Here is a 16,230-nt window from a genome sequence, read left to right as displayed (position 1 = left end):
AGAGCGGATCTGCTCCTCCACGCAGCGGAGCAGGAGCAGATCAGATCCCACCTTGCTTCAGTCCCAAGGAGGGTGGGAGGGCGACAAAAAATATCTAACAAAAAAACTTAGATCCATATGAATGCATTGGGTTTCTCTTAGCCCGGGCTGTCCCTTTTCTTTCCGGAACAGCTCCCTCACACCCGCCAATGCATTTTTTTTTTCTTTTAAAATAGTTGGTGCCGCTTCCAAACTGTGTTTGCATTACTTCCAAAAGTGATAGTTTCTCTAGTATGAATAATAAAATCCACCCTGAACGAATGTTAACATTAATAATGGTCCCGAAATCATTTACTGTCATGCTGGCATAGTGTTATTGCTAAATACACCCAACAGCCATTTAATCTCTACCTGCCAGCTCAAGCCGCCTCCCGGAGCCCAGCTGTGGGACTGGGACTAAATGGACTCCCCACCCGGCTGGGCTGCGGCGAACACTGGTGTTAATGGACAGAAACACCCTCTGCTTTCAAATCCGTAAGTGCTTTTCACAGCTGAGTAACTCCAGTCGCCATCAGCCGGGCTTACAGCTGGGTCAGTAAAGAAGACAGAAAAAACAGCCGTTTGCCTCCTAAAAGTTATATGCTTGTCATCGTCTTTATAAAGGATGCTCTGAATAGAGATCAGTGTATAAAGAGCACGAATACATAAACTCCTTTAAACTCCACTGAAATGCTCAATGCCCCGGGAAGCTTTCTAGGCAGGAAAGTGGAGAAAACGCCATAGAAAGTGCTAAAATATGTGGGCAGCCCTTCAGCTGAGGAGCGTGTTCTGGCACAGCCCTGCCCAGAAACGTGAACGGCGCTGGGACGGGTCTCACAAGTCTAAGCCCACACGAGTTATCCTGTATTACAGTTCATTCCTTTCATTAAAATAATAAATCTGGTTTAAGAATACAGTTCCATATAAATACCATGAGATCTGGCCTTAATACACTCAGCTTTATAATTAACACCAACTTTAGTGTCTGTGAAGGCTAAGAGGTCTCTGGGGTTCTTGATCAGGGAATAAGTCTATTTAAGGCCCAGATTTACGGTGTATTACAGCTGTGTGGTTAGCGGGGTCTCAGGGCTCCACCGGTTTGGTTGGAAAGCACTTCTAGGGGATGTTCTGGCGGCGCAGAGGGCACACACATCCCGGTTCTCAGGTGATGAGCGAGGCTGCCCGGGCAGGGTACCGACCGAGCATCGCTTCTAACCAGCTCCTGACTAAGCAGGAGGAGGAAGGAGAGATGGAAAATACCCTGAGGTTATAAGATGGTATTTAAAAAAAGAAGTTCCATTGAGAAACTACTGCTGGGATTTGATTTGCTGCCATTCCCATTGGCATTTCTGGGAAATTTCCTCTTTATAAATAAAACATACTTTAAAGCAAAATGTGTCGCTTCTAGGTTTTCTGGTGCAACCTAGTGAAGAACACCACACAAGATCTCTGTAGAAAATAAAGCCCAGTTATCTAACAGGCCTCGGATCTGTGTTGCAATCACAGCAACGGCGGTGGGTGCCCCAAGCAACAGCAACTGTTCAAATATATAAAATGAGCAAAGCCACAGAGGCTCACCGTTTCAAACACACACCGCTACGGTCATCCCGTCACTCAGCTTTTGCCATCTGTGAAATGGGAATATAGGCTAGAGCTTGACGAGTTGTTGGGAGGACTTATACAAGAGTAATTACAAAATACTCAATATGCGTTAGACGGTTTTTTTCCAAGAGGAGTTTCCTGTAAGCTGCTAGGAGGCCTGACTCACTTCACGGCCTTTGGCAAGATGCTTATCTTCTCCGTCCTTTCATTTATGCTTCTAGCCCACTATCCCACAATAAGCTCCTAGTCTATCTAATACGGTATCCTGCCTCCAGCAGTAGCTAATAGCTGATGTTTCAAAGGAAAGCAATCTTGTTAACAGAGGGAAAATATAGTTCCTGACCCTTGAAGGCAGGCAGGCAGAGCCCTGAAACTTTTGATTTATTCTTCCTGCTGATGTTGGTTGCTTAGCTACAAATATTCTCAGTGCTCATAAAAGGCTCTCTCCTTTATTCCTCCTCACCGCTATGTTTTAAGTCCAGCCACAGTTTATTTTTCTTGAAACCTAGGTGATGAAATTTCATGTTGATGTTACATCTAAGATGCAGAAAGCCCTGCTCCCTCTCCAGCGCCCGGCTAATTGCCATTAACATTAACAGGAGCAGAGGGAGCTCCATTCCACGCGGAGGAGACAAGCCACCCTCCAGACACCAAAGATGGGCAACAGCGCCCAGCTCTGATGTAAGAACACTCTTAAAAAAGAAAACAGAAGGGAAAAAAAAAAGTAAATAATGAACTAAACCAAACCTGCGGCTAAAGCAGACCTGCTGGCAGCTCGTTCCACGGACCCATCAAGCGTGCCTCGACATCTGGTGGCTCTGGGAGGCGGTGCTGGGCATCTGCCTGCAGGAGATGTGTGCAGCCGGAGGGTCTCGGGATGCTCCAGGTGCAGCACCCGTGAGCGCATCAGGCTGGATGGGATCAGCTGACACAAGTCTGCCATAACGAGGGGCAAAACATCCCGAACTCATGACAGCCTCCCCTACAGACCTCCCTCTGCCCAGCCTCTTGGCTCGTGGCCCGGGGCTGCCTGCAGAGCACGTGGCTGCAGCCTGGCAGCTCCTCCACTCCCTGCCCTGCGGGGTGGCGCGGGAGCTGCTGTGGTGGGCGAGCATTCCTGAAACCTGAGGTCCGGCCACCACCTCCGCATCCCAGCCCCGCACTGTGAGGGACAGGAAGAGGCCATCGACAGGTGACATGAGTCAATAGGAAACAATGGTCTGGTCTCAGTCAGGGATAAGTAAAATTACTGCAAAAACAATAACCTCGCAGAGCTACCCGTAGGAAAACAAAGAACGTGTGTCTGGTTAGGAGTGCCGGGACAATCGCTTGCACCAGCTGTGGGGACAGGGCAGGCAACAGCATTCAAAGGTGGGTTTTTCCTGTCTGCTGAAATTAGAGAACAATGAGCAAAACCTCTCTTAGTAGGAAAGGGAAGCAGCTTAGCAGGAACGGGCGGCCCCAGAGCCCGACTCCAAAGCCCTGCTGAGCCCAGGAGCCGCCCGAGGGGCCTGGGGGGTGTGGGGAGAGTCGGTTCTCCCATGGGACCAGTTGGCTCTCCCATGGGACCAGTTGGCTCTCCCATGGGACCGATCACTCGGCCAAACACCTACCCACTGCTCCGGCTTCTCCCTATTCACTAGGAAGATGTACCCTGCCGTGGGTTCGTGTTTTAAAAACCCTTTGAGATCTCTCACTGAACACTGCAGCTTCTGCTACATAACGACTCTCCGCTTCGCGTAAGTCAGGCATACACATAGAGCTGTCTGCACACATACAGACGAGAGAACACACGCTCCTGCGGAAGGCCAGGGGGTGCTATCTGGAGCTCAGGGAAAAGGACGTCGCCTGACTTGACAACGCCACCAGTTTTTATAGGCCACACGCAGGAGCAAAGAGCCATTTGTAACTCATTTTGCTGTGACATAGCCCCTTTAAAGTACTTGGTAGTGCTTTAAACCAGAGCTGAGCCACTCTGCGTAAACACGGAAATGAAGAAACAGAGCTTGAGGCAAAGGCCTTTTGGTCCCCATCAACCTCTTGCTGAAGCCTAAAGGGGGGCTCCTGCGCAGTTGAAGCCTCCAGTAGACCAGCAGTGTCCAGCTCCTCCCAGCCCAGACTGGAAGGCAGATCATTATGTGATCCCAAACTTACTGCCTAGGAAGCAGCAGACAAGCGCAGAGAACTGTTAGTGCTGTCACATCCTGGTGGCTAAAAGCTGGAGCAACCTGAAGAGTGAAAAGCACCTTTTGGGCTAACAGTGCCTCGTGTTTGGTGAGCAGGCAACAGAGGAGACAGACGTGCCGGGAGTCAAGGGTCTCTTTATCAAACTTGTTTTTTAACTAACAACCTTGCACCGATGCCAAGAGAGAAGCAGAAAGCTCCCAGTCAGCACTGCGCTGCAATCAGTGATTAATTTGTTGCACGATGCTTTGCTTGCTGTACATGACAGAGCTCATAAATTCTCATTTTTATTGACGTCGCCCTGGCCGAGGGGCCATGCTGGAAGAGGCTGGCTTGTGCTGCAGGCGTCCTGGCCAGTTACCTGGGGGCGGCCAGGGAAGCGCAAGCAGCCTGAGCCATCGATGCCATCTGACTGGGGATGACCCTGATTTATCAAGGACATGGGCTCAGGATCCAACTGCCTCCGGACACACAGAGGCTCGGCACACATATGGACGCACAGACACAGCAGGGAGGTGACACCGCTCACCCCGCGCAGCGGCTCCCTCTCGGCAATGGGCTGCAAGCTGCGGCCCTGCAGAAGGGCTGCCACGGGCGATACTCGGAGCACTCTTCATTCTGCCCCGTCACTTGGATCCCGAAAGAAACTGCAATTTCAGTGACGACACCCTGAGGAGCTCTGCGAGGCCAAGCCTGCGGCACTCTAGGCACAGAACCAAGGACCCCTGTTAGCACAGTTAAGTATCTGCTCTGTACGCTGGCTGGCAGAGTCCTGGTCCCACACAGGAGGCATCTCTGACACTTCTCTCTTGGCATGGTCTATGTAATTTAATGCCCTTGGACCACAGGCTCATCAGGCATTGACTTCTCTCCCCGCTATTTCATCCACTCTCTTCATGTCACTTCTCCCTAGACGCTGACCACCTTTCCCAGATCCCAGCAGGAAAGTTTGCTAAAATGCGCAGCTGCCCATTCTCTGAGTCGCAGGGGGAGAAAGAGCAATCGAGGAGCAAGGAGCACTAACAGGGGGCCTGGGAGATGTGAAATGCACCGTTGGGACATTAAAACATCAGGCAATGTCCCACACGGTGACGATCAGTCCTGCCCGTGGAAAGCCTGATTTGACTCTCTCTGCTGGAGCTTTCTGCTCTCTCCCATGGGATGGCACCAGCACATGGACCACGTTGCACAACCCCTTTGAGAACGTTCCCGTCCAGCACATCGGACAATCCCATTGCAGGATATGACAAACTGCTTAGAGGCTTTGTTAAAGCCTTTTTATCATTTCATCAGTCCAGTTCTTGTTTTTCTTGTCTTTGCTGTAAATCTACTGGCTGCAGCCCAGTCTGCATCCTGCTCTTGACTGGGAAATGGGGTGTGCGGGACCCTCCCACCGCGGCAGGGCAGAGGCTGCCACCTCGCACCGCAATTGTCACAGCAAAGGCAGAGCATCTCCAGTGCCACCAGCAAGGTCCTACCCAGACCCCTGACCCCCGCAGCCCCACTCGCTACTGCTGGGACGCACGGTGAACAAAATGTCCCCCAGCTGGGGCCCGTTATCCCTTCCCATTAACGGGCACCGGTATTACCACTGTAGAGGGGATAGCATGAGGAAAGAGAAATTATGTCTGTTTAAAAAAAGACAGAAAATTGTTATACAGTGAAGAAGTGGAAGAAGGAACCAGTGCTGGGGGAAGGGAGAACCTCTTGGAACAAGTTTTCAGTTGCAAAAAATGAAAAAACCTGTATATGTAACACAGTCACTGCCTGGAGTAACTGGCAGTTTAGGCCCGGCACTTAACACAACTCCAGCAGACACCAAAGCCCAACAAGTCTTAAAAATTGGGTCTCAAGCACCTAAAATTGGGACTGAACAAATCAGTGCCTTTACGTTTTGCTATCCCAGGTGATACAACTCCAAGTTCTTACAATAGCTATTCTCAACACAACTGACAATTGTATCTTATATTATTAAATCTGTCATCAAATTGCAGGTCTCTGAAATGGTGAAAGTCAAAGAGAAGCAAAGAAGGGGGGTGTTTCTGTACAATACCCACTGGAGCTGAGGGAGGCTTTTAAATAAGAAAAGGTGTTATTCCTGTCACTTCCAGCCGAAGGAAGCTCACAAAATGAGTGCTTTCTCATCCCACTCACTATTTTCCCAAGTACGTTGGGGCTGCAAAACCCTGGCAAGTCTCTGTGACGAACACCGGGAAGGCAGAGGGCTGCAGGATGGACTGGGAGCGAAGGGAGCACCACGCACGGGGGTTCACTGGAGAAAACAGCCGCGTCTCCTGCTGAACTGCGGCTCCCCTTTGTCTAAACGCTGCTTTTCCACCCGCTCCATTCACATCTCCCCATTCTAATATTGTCACTAACGAGGCCACGGGAGGCGGCTTAGCCTCGCAAGAGCCTACGTTATTTGTACAAACCCCGCGGCAGCCCTCTTCTCCCGGGCACCGCAGCCATGCCCAGGGACACCTCCCGCTAATTGCTGCGCCGTGGGATGAAGGATGGTGCCAGGAGGCCAGCTGCGGCGTCGCAGCGTGGCACGGCACAAACATGCCATGAGGGCACGTGTCCTCCTGCCTGGGTCTCCCCAAAGACCACCCAGCCCCAACCCTGCTTCATCTGCGCTCCTCAAAGGAAAACGACTGAAATGATGGCTGGGAATTGAAAGGAAGCGAGGAGAGTCCTATCAGTTTACCTCTGAACATTAACATGGCCATTAATTACCATTTGCTACATTACGCTGTGATTTAATGAGAACAAATACAGATGCAGCCTTGACCTTTTCTCCCTGACTGCACATTCCTTTCCTTACGCCCTTCCAACAAGCCACGGTCCCTGGCCACGGCCGGGGCAGATGCTCGGCGTCGCTGCTGGGGCAGCTCGTCAGCTGTCTGCGGCTCATGGGGCTGAACGAGGCTTGTCTCAACGTAAGAATTCACCGCTTTCATTATATTCAGGTGTTCCTAGTTGTACATATTATTATAGATATGCTTCATTTTCAAACTGCGATTGTTATTTGCTGCATTTATTGAATAGCGAATGGGTAAGAGGGATTCCGCCACTGTTGAAGATATTGCGAGCAACGCTGGTCACCCTGCTACTTTTGGGGAAAAAGAGATGGGAGGGAGGAAGTGTGTCTGATGCTTAATGAGGACGCAAATGCTTGCCAGACTTTAATTTGAAATTCTTTCTTTCTTTCTTTCCTTTCCAACAATATCCTTTTCCGCTGGGCTCTGAAAAGAGCGGAGCTGGACAATTGTACGGGAAGCTGGGAGAGACTAACAATAGAGGAGGAGTGGAGAGGGGAGTGAAACCAGCCTATCTCCTTTTACTCAAAATGAAACGTGAAAAGAAACAAATTGCATAAAGGATGACTAACAAAGGCAGCTTTAAAAATCGTTTCAGGGTTAGTCTTTTCAGGTTCACAGCAGGGACGTCAGGAAAGGATATTCAGTTTCATCCATTACATAAGTTTTAGTACATCTCCCTTTAAAGTTAGCTCCGCTGCACTCTCCCCACGTCCACAGCCGCCTACACGCACCCGGGACTGCTTGCAAACACACCCTGCCCACTCCACGGCCGATTCTCTTTTTACAATCACACAGCTCTTTTACAGTCGCTTTGAAAAATCTATTAATTCTGTATGCAGAATTAATGCAGCAGCTGCTCCGCACGCTCCGCTCCCCGCGGATGCCAGGGAATCGCTTGCCTGTGCTCTGTGCTCCCAAATCACCGGAGCCCTTTTGCAAGAGGATCCGGGCCTTGAGTAAAACACCTTTGGAGCAAACCATTTTACCACTTGATTCCTGCATCTTTCCTTCTCTCCCGGCGAACGCCCAGAGGAAGCGCTGAGCGCGCCTTTTCGCGGCGGATGACTGAATGCAGAGGTTGGCTGGCGGCGCAGCTGCCTCGACCCCCCGGGCTGATTTCACAGGAAAGAGCCCAAACATCTGCACCGCTGAACCCACTGCCGGACCTCGGGAGATCTCTGCTCAGAGCAATCCGGCATTTGAAAATCCAACACACTGCAAGGCGCCGGAGCCCCGGCAGCCCCCACCAGCTGAAACAAGGCGCTGGAAAGTCTGTTTTTTCCGTATCTGCAACCTGGCCCTTTTTAAAGAAGCAGCATAGGAATTCAAAGGATTTTAAAGGTCCAGCTTTTCAAATCTGCATCATCCACTTCCAGAGCAAGTGTAGGAAGGTGCAGGAAATACTTTGTCATTGCCGTTCCATTGTAAGTTGGCAAATCCTAGTGAACCACTGAAAAGAAAGGTAAGTGGAAAACTACCAGACACTTACCCAAGCCTCCGCGGGACAGAAAAATAAGATCAGGATGGAAAAAACAATTCTGAGGTGCCCAGGAAAGTCAGCTCCTCGGAGAGCGGTGCGAGTCCATCTCCTGGCTGCCGCGGCCGGCCGGCTCGGCTCTGTTTGGCGTTAGGGTCTCGCTGGCTCCTCCACTGCCTGCGGGACTGCCAGACTTCCTCTGCAGCTGATAGCGGGGTTATTAAAGTAAACTGACTATTGCCCTTTGTGAAGGGAGGTGGGGGGGGAGGGAGGGAAGCTCAGCCCCTTCCCTTCCTTTGTAATTCAAACCCTTCCTTGAGGCTGGCTGCTTTGGAGCTGCTTTGGAGGAGAGGCATCTGCTCCCAGCCCCGTCCCGCTGCCGAGGATCTCAGGCAGGTACTGGCGGGGGTCCAGGCTGAAGAAGCTGCACCGCACTCCCCGCGTACATGACAAAGCAGCTCCTTCCTAATTAAACCTCATCCAGCATTTTTCTTTCTCGTACAGAATTAGCGCAGTACAGCAAACATACAGGTAAGAAGTGAGAGCCTCTGCACAGAAGCGCAGGCTGCACCTCTGATTAATTTTAAGATTTCATCTTCATTTATTCAGTAAGAAGCTCCTGCCACTTCCCAAACGCTATGTATTCCCCATCCCTGCCGGCCCACACGACCGAAGAACTGGATGCTGCTGGAGGAGCGCACGTTCCCAAACCCTCCTGGCTGCCTGTCACTGCAATGTCGCCATGCTTTCATAGCCACTTGCATCGGCATCGGGCAGCTCTCATCTTTATTACTTCCTGAAGGCAGTTAATCTTTAAAGCTGAAACTATAAAATGCCATCAGCTTAGCTTGCAGCCTCCTTCTATTGGTATTTACAGTTCACATTCTAAAGTATAAAACAGTCCAGGCATTCAGGAACACGCCCACAATCAGGCATAAAGGAATTAATGGACATTCTCCTCAAATCCTCTTGAAATCTAAGCTTTCACTATTAGCCATCCCCAGCGTGGTAATAAACTCTAGTCCCTGACAGCAATTTATGTGTCTCATCTCGCTGTATTTCACTATTACAATACTCCACATGACCTGGTAAACAGCCTCAATCCAACCGATTTAACTTCACCCTCTCAATGAGAAAATTCTGGCGCATTACAGAAATAAAAGACAAAAAACCACCCTGAATATTTTGTTCAAGTTCCCACAGCTCCCCGCGCCTCCCCTCTGTCCCGAAAGACATGCTCCCGGAGGCCGGGGTTTTTGCTGCTGAATGACAGCAAGGGTTTGGATTCGCTGCTCTGGTGATGCCCACGAACAGTGGGGACGGTCAGATTATCCGTTTCAGCTGATGTACCATTCCCTGGGTTAATGAGAAAGGGAACCGAGAGCACCTGCTGTGAGCCCGGGCTCATCGTGATTCAGGAGAGCGCCGAGCACTGGCTTGCTGTTCTGCTGGCCATGTTTTTGTTGGGAGAAGTAAGTGGAAGGGCGGAATGGCGAGGCTGGTTTCTATTCCATCTCTGTTCCGTGTCCCAGTAGGCTAACAGCTTGCCTGCGATTTGTGGATTATCACAATACCTATTTCACTATCACTCCAGCGCAAACAAGCATCTTTCTGATCTCCCACGTGCGATTTGCAGAGCTGGCTCTCAGGACGCGCGGGCACCCACTCCCTCCGCTCTGGATCCCTTTTCCCCCAAACTCAGTTGTTCTTGCAGCAGAAATCGTGCTATAGCCAAAAATGAGGGACAAGAACGAAACCCTTTTTGGCAATACCCGTGATGAAGCAGACGTTTGGTGTCTGGAGGCCAAACCCCACTCCCACGGCAGCCCAGCGGTTACGTTCGCAGTGGTTTAGCAGGAGCAGGATTTGACCACGAAGCAGCCGGCACGGGGACCTGCAAGCTCCCGTTTCCTGGGATCCCGCCCTTGCTCACACCGATTTCGGGTGGGCTGTGCTATCAAAGTTGCAGACAGGCACATCAGGACTCAACTTATGGCCTTAGGGCACCACTAGTAGGTGAATATTAAACGACAATTAAAACACGGGCAGTCTAAGCTGAGACTGGTAAAAAAGAACAGCTAAGCAAACAAAAAAACCCCAAATATGCTTCGTTTTATTGTTCCAAGACACAAGGAGCTTGCTTTTCTTCTATATTACACTGGTGTAAGTTCAAACTAATTCCACTCATTGATTCTCTATATACACGGACGTACTAAAATAGACCCAGCATCGAATATTCCCTGTCTCAGGAACTGTTCCCAGCTGCTGCTGGTAACACAGAAGGTCCATGAGAGCCTGGGAGAATGTATCCATGTGCACGCTTATCTCTTCATTTCAGACCATTCATCATTCCTCGCCTGGAAGCAACAGTTAATTTACAATAACTCAATGTCAAGATGGCAGTTTAAAATCCTCTTGAGGATTGCCCCAGGAGAAGATTTTGTCCCGGCTCTCCATAGCCACTGCAGATTCAGCTGAACCTCTTTTGAAGTCACTTAGGTTTGGAGCATGAGAGAAATAAAGAGAGAAGACCTGCCAGGCTGTAGCTAGGGACATCCAAACCCGACGCAGGATCATCTCTGCGGTGCATTCTTTTGGGATTTCAGTAGTCCCAGAAATCAGAGACGGAAAGGAAGAATGTGGCCAGTCAGAAAACCCCGCATGCAAGGGAGATTATTTCCTGTGGCTTATTGTTTTGTCCAGATATAGATTTCAATAACATATGACTCCTGCACGGAGTAGGAAATACTGAGAGTGGAGGAGAAGGTCCCCCTGGGCTAACATCAACAGACTGGACCTTGCTGGAAAGGCCGTGACACAACCGGACCTGAACCCCAAACCCAAACAACAACCACCCAGCTAAAACCTAGAGGAAGGACCCTCCGAGCAGAGCAAACTACGGACTGAGTCCTGAGAGCCCGTCCCCCCTTTTTTCTCTTACACTTGGCTTGGACTCAGCTTTATCTTTTCATTTTAAGGACTTTGCTTACCACATCTCTCTAGCGTTGATGGCCCCTGCCTTTTATCAAGGACAATCTGCATCTAATGTTTTGGAAAGCAATTATTGAAAAATCCTCAGGTAGCGCAGCAGACAATGGCTGACACGCCGTCTATGGAAATCAGAAGGTGTCTAAAGAGGGTGTTTACAAGCAGAACGCTGCTAAAAGTCTGCCTTGGTTGCAGATAACAAGGCTGAGACAATGACAGATTTCCTTCCCCTCGCAGCCAAGAGCAGCTCCCGTGGATTGGCTTCGCCGTGTTTATCCAGGATGCTGGGAGAGAGCAGGCACCAAATATGCAATTAATTGGCAGTTTGCAAGAGCATATTGCCTAAAGATAAACAGAGTGGGTGATCGTGTCGTATGTAAAATGGCTGAGTGCTGCAGATGTAGTGTCGACCCAGTTTAAAAAAAAAAAAAGCAGGTTTTTTTTTGTTCTCTTGGAAAATAATTGTATTCAAATGAATACTTTTTTGCGCGGTCCCTCTGGCCTTTGAATATTTTGTGTATGTAAGCCATCCCAGGTTCTTCCTTAATCTGGAAGTGCTTAGTAAATTAAGAATTTGCTGAAAACTTTTACTGCTGACATCAGTGGAGCGTCTCACCAGCGGAAAATGTTTTGTGCAGGAGCAGACGAGTACACTGCGACACGGTGTTAATGGCCTTCACTCCGCACAGCGGGTGTTCTGCAAGCAGGAAAAGACAAGACTGCTGGATCTGACTGGAAATCAGGTGACGCGAAAAGGAACAACACTCCCCAGGACAGAGTCAGGCGTGTGAAGGAGATCCAGCGTAGAAGCCTAGAGGGGAGGAACGGTGATGCAGGGAGGACTGGAGCAGGGGCAGGGGAAGGACTGATGCTCGGGAAACGGAGAGTGCTGTGAGTGGAAGGGACAGGCTACGGTCTCTAAATATAGGCATTGTCAGACAAAAAAGCACAAAGATGACAGAAACCCCAGAGGCAGGTAAGGAAATAAAGAAAACGATAAGGCAGAAGACTGAATGCTGCCTAGGAGCTCAAGATGCGCGCTGTGGAAAATATGTTGAGGCTGGAAAGGGAAGGGGAAAGGCAACTTGAACGTGACGCCAGGCAAGCTGGGCAGCCTGAGAGCCTTCAGACGGGGTATCGATGACATGATCAGAGCGGCAGCACGAACCTGGGGATCAAGTGTGAGACACGAGCGCTGAACAGAAAAGCTCTCAGTTTCAGGAGAGAGAATGCATTAGAAGAAAAGTCCTCGATGTAGACTTTCAGACTCATGTTCCGCAGAACAAAACAGAGGCCCACCCAGGTACCAGGCAGAGCAGAAACAGGCAATGAAAATCAATGACCTCACAGGACAAAAGGACACTTGCCTCTCTCGGGTTGCTTTTATATTTAGTGCTATAAAATTGAAGACTAAAGCATGTGACAAATCTCTCACTGCGTTTTACTGAGACCACACGGACGTTACCAGCACTGTTCAGATCGAGCAAGAAAACAAGTCATGACCTGGCAAATTTGCGAGGGACAATGTACAGAGATTTTATCTGGCTCGACCAACGACTTCCAAAATGCCTTTACAGGAACTACTGATCCCCTGGAGAGATTTTTACAGCATGCTTTGACTTCTTGTTTTGCTCGGTACTTTCACTTTCCCCCCAGCCTGGGCTGCGGACTCAGAGTGGACAGTTTCATGCGTACTTTGCGCTCCACAGATGACGTCCATCCTTCTCCTGTGCTCCCGTCATTCAGACAAGTTCTTCTTGCAGGGCTGAGTCCAGCTCTCCTTTGAATTCCCTGGAATGCCAGCCCTTAGCTTTGTGCCATGGAGCTTGGGGTTCCAGAAGCGTGGCAAAAATTCAGCAGCGTTTTAAAAAATCTTTTTTTTTTTAGATCAAAGTTTCTGTATTTGGGTACCTAAAATTAGCTGGCAAAATAAGTGACATTTTTATTCAGAGATGCAGAACTTCCATTGATTTTAATGGATTCAGCATCCCAGAAAAGTAGGCCACTTATTTATGTAGCTACCTAAGCATTTGCATGCCTAACTTGAAGGAGCCAAGTTTGTAAATGATGACCTTATGTTTTAAAATATCATGAGACAACTCTGCACGCATCAGCCTGTTGTTCCCTTTATTTCTGTCAGCAAGCCGTATTTGAGAGGTAGGTTCGAGCTGTAAAATGTGCCTTTAAAGTTTCTTGCAATAAGGTCTCCTCGATTTAGCAAAACACTTAGGCACAAGCTTAATGTCTTCCTGAAGAGGGGAATCAAGGCTAATGGCTTTCTCGTACCCCTTCAGTTGAGATGGGCAACCAATCTTTGTCTCCCCACAGAAAATTCCCGGTCCTGATGGGAACGGCTCAGCAGCCCTGAAGCCTGTTTCTGCCTCGTGGCTTTACCCTAGGAACAGACTGGAACGTCTCACGGTCCTTAGTGAATCGAGGCACAGCAAGTCAACCAACGCTGGAAAAACTCCATCCCGTTGCGCAGCGACCTGTGTTTCAGGCAGGGCTGTGGGGACCCCGGCACCGCGGGGCGGAGGGAGGGAGGGGACACCCAGCAGCAGCCAGACACAGCAAGGGATGTCCTGGGGAGGGCAACGAGGGACCATCCTCCGGCTAACGCACACGGGAGGAACTCCTCAACCTGCTGTTTATCTTGCGACTTATCTATTTTAATCTTGTGCAACTGAATGACTATCAGCGGACTGCCATTTGGCTGCTTAAGGAAATCGCTGTATAATTTAGCTCTGATTGTTTAAAGCACTTGGCAGGAAACAATAGATAAAAACTGACAGGACTTTTCGCGGTTAACAATACAAACTAATGAAGTGAAATACTGCTCAGAGAAATATTGTGACGGGTATCCACAGGTTGAAACGAAGGAAAAGAAGTGGCGGGGTAGATTCTCCACTGCAGTCCCTCGGTCTTCACTTTGAAGAAAAATCATCAGATCTTCCTTCTCTCTGTCTACTCTTCCATCACGCTGGTTTGGTTACACAGCACTGTGTGCAAGTTGGTAAAATTACACCAGTTTAATTAGTTTAACTAGAGAGGAACCACAAATGAGCTTAGCTCAGACCTGCCACACTTTGGCATTCCCACAGCGGCTCCCGGCAGGAGCTCACCCGTGGAATGCCACGGGTGGATGGAGGGAAGCAATGGGGGAAAACCCTGAACTCGGTGGCACACCCGGGCAGCGCCGAGGGTCCCACCAGAGCGTTTGGGTGCAGAGTGCTGACAGTGACGGTGCTACGGGGACCCGGCACACAGCTGGCATCGGCACGGAGCGCTCCCACTGCCCCACTCACTCCTAATGGCGACTGCTGGATACTGAACTGCGGTAGAACGATTTACCGCCGCTGCAGACAGCTACAGGCACTTTTTATTTTCCTTTATCTTACAAATTGCAGCTCAGAGTCTGAATTATTCAAAGCAGACTCCCCTGACAGCTTCTTGAAGCAGAGGGGCACCCAGACACACAGATGGTGGCTGCAGTTTTCCCCTGCGCACGGCATATCCCAGTTCCCAAGTGTGTTTAACTGGACAATTAGTGCAATTTGTTAAGCAGGCAGAAGGCAGCGAGGTGGAGCACACCGTACTGTGCAGACAGAGTTGGTACAGAGCCCCGCTCGCCTTTGGGCCTTCAGAAGAGAGGATGCTGCAGACAGGCAGCAGCCAACCTGCCCCGGCCGTGAGCCCGGGTTACAGGAGACAGGGGTTTGGTGAGTTGTGGTGTCACAAACGAATAGCTTGGCTACAATGACAATGGAGGCCCCAAAGAAACTAATGACCAGAAGCACTATCGGGGAGGATTTCCCTGTTGTATATCTTACCGTAGGCACGGTCGGGTTGTTTGGGCGTGCTGCGAGGAGGTTCTACGCACAGAAGTGAGATCAATAACTTGGCGCCATATAGTGTTGAATGTGGTACAGTCCCGGGTACTCCCTAGCGACGCTGCTGGCTGTTTGGCCACCCTCCGCGCTACCGGCCCCCTTTCTGCCTTGGCCACGATGGAAAGAGGCGAAAGGGAACAGGGTGCAGCTTTCCCAAAAAATCAAGGCCGTGTTTTCTCATGTGCAAACAGAGCATCTGGACTTTGAGGGAAGCAAACACTATTAACTAGTTTGGTTTCCATGGTGAAGAACTGCAAAGTTTCACTTAACCCTAGGAAGAATTTTCTGGCCCCAAGTAAAAGCGCAAGGAAAAGGAAATCTGGTTGGGAGCGGAGACGACTTACTTGTAGAAAACTGAAAAAATATGAAGCAGGGAAGTGGTGCAGATATCGCAGAGTGCTGCCTGACTTGGCATCCTGGCCACGTTTTTGTTACTATCTGTCCAACTTTTTCATAAAACTCAATAAAGACCGCCCTGAGCTACGGTGGGGAATGTGCTCCAGCAGCTCTGGGGAAACAAACAGGCAAATGCCTCAAAAGGCGCGAGGCTGAGAGTGGTGCCGGTGCGGAGAGCCAGGACAAGCCCCCTGCGGGGCTCGAAGCCCGCGGCCACCCATTGCCGACCCTCCTCCCATCCCCTGGGCAGATCCACCACATCTGTGGCCACATCTGAGCCCTCTGCGCAGGGGTGAGGTTATCTGCTCCCAACAAACCTGGAGAGGCAACGCTTTTAAAAACAGTTGTTTCTGCTCCCTGCAGTCCCTTCCAGCATCAGGACGCTGCCCTCCTCAATACTGCAAACTCAAGCTGCTGAAGTGAACACGGGAAGTGCCAGACTCCGTATTTCTAATGGGAGCTGACACTGCCAGCGCGGAAATGATCTTCATTTGATGGGAAGAAGTCCTCAGACAAGGAGACTAATTAAAAAACATAACTGATACTGGCAAATAGCTTAAAAGATTACAAAAACCCCAAAAACTAAAACCATCCTTATCCCAAAAATAAAACACACACAAAAAAATCTTTACTTTTATACAAGCCAGAGTTAATTTAAAAACAAGGAAATACTCTAAGGGTCCCATGGATCTTTCGCATGTATCCATATACCTGAAAGTCAAGGCACTGTTTTCAAATTCTACTTGAAATTTTGAAGTTTACAGATGTTTCTGAACTCATTAAACTAGCGCTTCACAGGAAAAGGCAAATAGGGACAACTGGATCAGATCAAACACCGTTTTCTAAATGCTGA

General features: G+C 49.7%; 1 protein-coding gene across 6 annotated transcripts in view; it reads right to left on the bottom strand.

Moving 5' to 3' along the window:
* Positions 1-16,230, bottom strand: part of DAB2IP (DAB2 interacting protein) — a 162,956-nt gene that overhangs the window by 76,649 nt on the left and 70,077 nt on the right. The window contains exon 1 of one of the 6 annotated variants that reach the window (XM_054220328.1): positions 8,116-8,292. The exons of 4 other annotated variants lie outside the window; for them this stretch is intronic. The gene's annotated coding sequence lies outside the window, so the exon portion shown is untranslated. Of the gene's footprint in view, positions 1-2,367; positions 2,587-8,115; positions 8,293-16,230 lie in introns of those variants that run through there. One more of the 6 variants, XM_054220329.1, reaches the window with a different exon arrangement.

The sequence above is a fragment of the Rissa tridactyla genome, chromosome 14 (assembly GCF_028500815.1).
Source record: "Rissa tridactyla isolate bRisTri1 chromosome 14, bRisTri1.patW.cur.20221130, whole genome shotgun sequence".
NCBI classification, from domain to species: Eukaryota; Metazoa; Chordata; class Aves; order Charadriiformes; family Laridae; genus Rissa; species Rissa tridactyla.
The sequence above is the reverse complement of the archived record's forward strand: the minus strand, read 5'-3'. Positions and strand labels throughout refer to the sequence as shown.